This window comes from Manis pentadactyla, chromosome 11 (genome assembly GCF_030020395.1).
Source record: "Manis pentadactyla isolate mManPen7 chromosome 11, mManPen7.hap1, whole genome shotgun sequence".
Lineage (NCBI taxonomy): Eukaryota > Metazoa > Chordata > Mammalia > Pholidota > Manidae > Manis > Manis pentadactyla.
Genome location: NC_080029.1, coordinates 3209840 through 3215606, shown reverse-complemented (window position 1 = coordinate 3215606; position 5767 = coordinate 3209840). Strand labels below are relative to the sequence as shown.

Here is a 5767-nt window from a genome sequence, read left to right as displayed (position 1 = left end):
GACCCTGATTCCAGCTGCCCAGCCATTGCCAGGCAGTGTCTCGGAGAGAAGTGGTAACTGCAGCTTCTCTCACCAGTCCCCATGGCGTGAGGGGGGCTCAGAGAGAGGGACAGCTATGCCCTGAGTCCCTGGAGGCTGGGATGCCTGGAGGTGGCAGAGGCCAGGGGGCAGTCTGTGTGTGCCTCCCAGGCTGGGTCACTGCAGCCTTCTGTCAGTCTGTCTGACACCCAGTGGGCCCAGCCACCCAGGGATAAGGGGGCCCAGGAGGTGCTCCTGAGAACATAGGCCTGGCAGATGCTCTCTGTGCTCAGGGGCTCTGGGCTCCACAAGGGGAGTCTGAGCAGGTGGGGCTCCCACCCTCCTCCTTTCAACAGGAGCCTCTTGACTCTAACAAGGGATTTTGTTGTTATGGAGCTTCCGAATTGGATTTCTTGTGGAGAGGGGTTCTGCTACTAAGAGACATTTGGGGCCCCACCCCCACCCCACTCCCAAGAGGTGTTGAGTCATGAACCCCAGGGCCCTCACTGTTCCTCATTGGGCCTCACTGGGGACGACACCCTGAGAGAGCAAGAAGAGCTTTGGACTAAGTCAAACAGACCCAGCAGAAAACCCAAAGTAATCACAGCTTAGACAAGGTGAAAGTTTTCTTTCCTACTCAAGATGTGTGGAGGTGGCCAAGGTTTGTGTGGCAAGCAGTGTCCCAGTGTCAGGAGCCCGGGCTCCTTCTATACTGTGGCTCTGCCATGTGTAGTTTTAATTTCCAAGATCACCTCGTGCTACAAGATGGCTACTGAAGCTCCTGCCATTATATCTGCATTACAGCCAGAGGGAAGGAGAAAGGGCAGTAGGGTGGGCCTTGTCCTTTAAGGACCTTTCCTGCTATCAAACACTCTATTTACACCCAGTCCAAAACTTAGTCACAGGGCCACATCTAAGTGGGAGGCTGGGAACCTTGATTCCAAGCAGGAAATGCCCAGATAAAATATCAGGGGCTCTATTCCCTGAGCCACGCTGGAGGTGATGGGGGCAGGGACAGGACAGTGAGCAGTCTTTGCTACAGCCTTGAGGAGCTGCGTGCCCTTGGTTGGGCACGTCCCTTCCCCACTGAGCAGCTGCCTGCACCTGTGAAACGGGGATATAGGAGCCCCAGCTCCAAGGCCCCTCCATGCCCTGGTGTTTTGTGACTCTAGCAGGGAGCCCAGGGAGGCCCAAACCAGGGATAGAAGCTGTTCTTGTTTAAAAGTTGCTTGTTCCAAGGTTTACAGAGTCATCTAAGACCCGATTATTGATTTTCAGCCTGCAAACTGATTGGCCCAGCCTGGAGGGTTGTTAGGGGATGAGCTGGAATGCGCCTGGAGTCCATGAGACAGGGAAGGGCAATGGCCCTGCAGACAGACAGGGCTGGGAGGATGGGGTGCGGGCTGGGAGGGGACGGCCCCACCCTCCTGAGACAGGAGGGAGCTGAGGGCACAGCAGCTGCTGTCAGTGTTGGGGAGAGAGGACCAAAATTGGGTTTGGATGCTATGGGTGAGGGGCAGGAACAGGCTGTCACCACCAGGAGCTGAGATGGCTCTCTGGGGACAAGGCAGGGAGGAAAGGGACAGTGTGTTGCTTTTCCTCATAAGCCCTTCGACGGCTTACTGTTTTCCTAAATGCATCCCATGTGCTACCCCGATAAAATACACGGGAGCTCTGAAGTCACTGCAGTAATGAAGCGCTATGTGGCCGGCTGGGGTGGGGGACCAGCACACCCCTGTGGCGTGAGCAGAGCCATGGCTCCTGGGAGACCCCACTTGGCGTTCTCACACCACTGAGGGGCTGGAGGGGAGACCTGGGTGGCCTGGCAGGGAGGTGCAGGGGCCCCCGGGAAGAGTAGGGGCTCTGCTATGTCCCAGGCCTGGGGGAGCAGGTGGCGTGGAGGTGTGAGAAATACCTGCAGAAGAGACAGATGGGCGGGAAGGGGGTGCTGGCTGGTTGGGGCAGTGTGAACAAGGCATGGGGTATGGAAACCTTGGCTGGCAGGCAACAGGGACTTAGCTGTGTGAGGTCTGCAGGGTGTGCTGTGGGGGGCGGGGGGCGGCCCAGGGGTCAGGTGGAGTTGAATGTGACCTCTGAGATACTGTGGAGAAATGGGCACCGGCTGAGTTCTGCATCTGAGTCCACCCATCACCCCTAGGGGCCTGTAATGCCTGCCCAGCCTTCTAAGATGGGTGGGAGGGCTGGGTCCCAGACCCCAGCCCCACAGTGGACTTGGGTTTTGTAGAAGGTTCCAGATGCTTAAATGCCAGCTTCCAGCCCCACCCCTTCGAAGTTCTTGGTGCTAGTCAAGGTCTTGGCTCTGCATTCCCAAGGCCACCGGGTTAATTCAGGGAGGGCAGGCCACACCCCAGACTGGCACTCCCCAGAGTCATCTTTGGCACAGCCCTCAAGAGGTGCGGTTGTTCCCATTCCACAGACTGGAGCCTGGGGCCCTGGGATGTGTGGTGCAAGGGCTTTGCTCAGTCCTCCACCAGGTCCGAGGGTGGGACTGGGTGGGGGCGCCCAGCTTGCCAGGCCTGCTCCTGGGGATTTCCACACAGCCTGAGGGGTGGGGTGGGGTGGAGATGTCTGGTTACATCAGTCCCACAGCCCCCAAGCCATGCAGGCCACCAGGAGTGAACTGGGAGCTGCAGATGAGGCCCACCCCTGGGTCACCAGGGCCCCTCCGCCCTCAGCCCAGAGCCCAGCGGCCTCCCTGAGCAGTGGTTTGGGCCAAGCCTGCCAGGCGTCCCCAGGAGACTGCCCTGCTCTGAGAAGGGTGGGCACGGGCGAGCTCTCTGGGGCCTCATTTTCCTCATCCATAGATGACTCCTTCCTGGTGACCCCACAGGGCAGTGACAGGAGCCTCCAGGATGGGATTCAGCCCCCACAGGTGGCAGGACTCACATAGCCAGGGTGACAGGCTGGGAGATTCCGGAGTAGCTGCAAGATCCATGGGGAAGATGCCCCACTGCTCCAGGCCTTGCTCTGGGACTGCAGTCCTGGGGATGGACTGAGGGGCAGCTAGGGCCTCGGGAAGGACAGGCTGGGGTTCCCTGCACCCCCACGGGCCCCAGCTCCGGGCAGCGTTCTTGGCCCAGAGTCCCCTGCTCCGGGGTCCTGGAGTTTGGGACCCCAGGAGCTGGGTTTTGAGGTGCTGGTTTCTAGCATCTGGCTCTGCAGCCCTCTAGCAACCTGGGAAGGAGATGAAAGGAGTGGGCAGGAGGGCACAGTCCCCAAAGTCCAGTAGGACCGAGGCACTCAGGCAGCTGGCAGGTGGGAGTCGGAAGCCCCTCATTTCAGAGAAGTGGGGCCTGAGGCCCAGGCCTTTGGAGATGGCCAGGAGTCTGTGCCAAAGCGCCTCGGCTCTGGGTGGAGGTGAGGATGCCCAGTTCGGCTCACGACGCCCACTCTCCTCCTCCACCGGCTGGGGGGCTGAGTCCAGCCTCTCCGGCCTGGGAGCAGGGGGCCTTCCTTTCCTAGGGGGCCCCAGGCTGCTGTGCCCCTTCCCCCGGAGCTGGCTGCTCCCCACCGCGGTCCCGTCTCCTCCTCCAGAGGGACTGGCTCCTGCCCAGACGCCCACTGCCTGCCAGGCCTGCTGCGAGCGCACAGGCCTGACCCCGCCCCCGCCCTCAAAGCTTCCTCTTGATTCTGGGCCGCCTGCCTGGAAGACACCGAGGGCAGAGGGGCTCAGGGACGCCTCCTCGCTGGCCCCGCCCCTGAGGGCTGCAGGCTGTCTCCAGGGCTCTCCCTGGGGCTGCCAGGCCTGGAGTCATAGGATGGGGGGAGGCTGGCGGGGGTCCCAGCAGGAGGCCTGGCTGGGAGGGGGACCAGGGCCCCTCCTAGCGCTCCCTCCTGACACCCCTCACAGCGCTCGGCAGCCCACACCCAGGCGGGGAGAGGCCCTGGGGCCCAGAGGGGTTGGAGGGCTGCCTAGGAGGCCCTCACTGCCCGGGGAGGCCTCGGGCTAGGCCCTCGGCCCCTGCAGCTCCGCCCCAGGCTCTCTGCCGGCAGCGTCTACATTCAGAAGGAAGGAGACCAAAAACGAGAGGTTGGACCATTTTGTTCTGCCTGCGTGGATTTGTCCACAGGTGGTGTGTGTGTCAGCACAGTGTCTAAGCGAATGCCTGTGTGTGGGCTGAGTGTGCTGAGTGACAATCGCGTACGTGGTGGGGGTGGGGGGTGGCTGGGAGGTTTCCTTAGGTGATAAGACTCTCTCACACACACGTGGCTGTTGGGATATCCAGGGCAGACCTCCTGCCCCAAGCATCCCCCTGGCCCCCCATCAGCTGGTCTGAAATCCTTCCGTTTGAGCATCTTCAGGCAGAGCCACACATCCCCTCAGGTGGAGGACCCCACCCGAGCCTGGAAAACAGCTCCTCCGGCGGAGCCCTGTGTTTGCCACTTGGCCTGAGTAGCAGTTTCCTCACCTGTAAGTCAGGGGGGTCACCTGCTCCCACCTCACAGGAACTCACGGCCCACCTGCTGCACAGACGGCATTAAGCTGGCCTGCCAGTGCCTCGCGTGAGGCCCTTGTGGTTGGGGAGGCTCCTCTCTCTCACCCTGCGGCTCCTTCCTTGGGAAGTGCACCCCCAGCAGGGGGGGGGGTGCTCTGTCCTGCCAGGGTGACTGTCACTAGCTGGAGAAGGAGGGAGAGGGTTTCCTCGCCAGGATGTGTCCCCTCCCAAGGTGTCCCTGTGTCTGTTCCTTTGCGCCCCCTCTCCCCTCCTTCCCTTTTGTGCCTTCCTTCTCAGTCCCTGTGAGCCACTGGAGGCCTGGCCCCTGTGTGCCTCTCTAAGCTGTGTCCCAGTGCCAGGGCAGTGATCAGGGTTCCCCGCTGGACGAACAGATGGAGGACCCCACCCAGCACCCAGCACCCAGCACCCAGCTGCATTGGCCCACTCACGTTCACCCGCTCCTGTTCTGACACCCCCCCAAGAGGCAAGGAAGTGGAGGCTCGCGAGGGGAAGGCCTTGCCCAGGGCCCAGGCTACATCTGATGTCCCCGCGCCTGAGCGCTTTGCCTTCTTCCCTCCTTGCCACACATGGAGGGCTCCTTCTTCCTTAAAAAGTACAAGGACTGCATTTGTGACTGCGTTGGTATAAAGACGAATATAATAATAATATATATGAAAACATTTTCTTTACCCTAACGTGAAGAAAAAAATTCTCTGATTTTAAACAAAATTGAAATATTTTATGGGGCCCTGAAAGTACTGTGGCCTCAGGTACTATGTTTACTCTGTCTCAAGAGAGTCAGCCTGGCAGGGTGCTTGCATCCCAAGCTGACCTACTGGGCTTTGAACTCAGGTCTCCTGTAACACCCCCCACACCCCCCAACACCTCCACCACTCCCCGCTGCTGCCACTCTGGGGAAGGACCGGGTGTTGCTGATTTCTGGCCTTTCTTAATAGCCATCCTATGGCTCTGAACATCTTGTTTCTGACTGCTTATAACAACAATAATAAAGAATAATAATAACAAGAGTCCTCACAAAGCCCCTGACATTCTTCAAGCCCTTTCATCTCTGGTGTCTGATCCCCCCAACAATCCAGGGAAGGGCAAGAATAACCACTGTCACCCCCACTTTACAGCTGGGACAACAAGGACACAGTGACATAGTGCTCCCAGCTACTAGGGGCAGAGACCCAGGCTCTGTGTTTACCTCCCCCTTCCGTCTAGGGGAGTTCCCGGCAAGTGGGGGCGTGGCTTGGAAATGAACCTGGAGGTGGGAAGCACTAGGTAAGGTG

At 59.9% G+C, this 5767-nt stretch overlaps 1 long non-coding RNA gene across 2 annotated transcripts; it reads left to right on the top strand.

Moving 5' to 3' along the window:
• The first annotated feature begins 3458 nt into the window (after window positions 1-3458).
• LOC118910879 (uncharacterized) lies at window positions 3459-5489 on the top strand. Of its 2 annotated transcripts, none has more exons than XR_008992691.1 (3): window positions 3459-4069; window positions 4266-4450; window positions 4773-5489. It is a non-coding gene; the product is annotated as an uncharacterized LOC118910879 (long non-coding RNA). The 2 variants fall into 2 exon arrangements; XR_005024209.2 differs by having other exon boundaries at window positions 3475-4069; window positions 4342-4450.
• The last annotated feature ends 278 nt before the right edge of the window (window positions 5490-5767 follow it).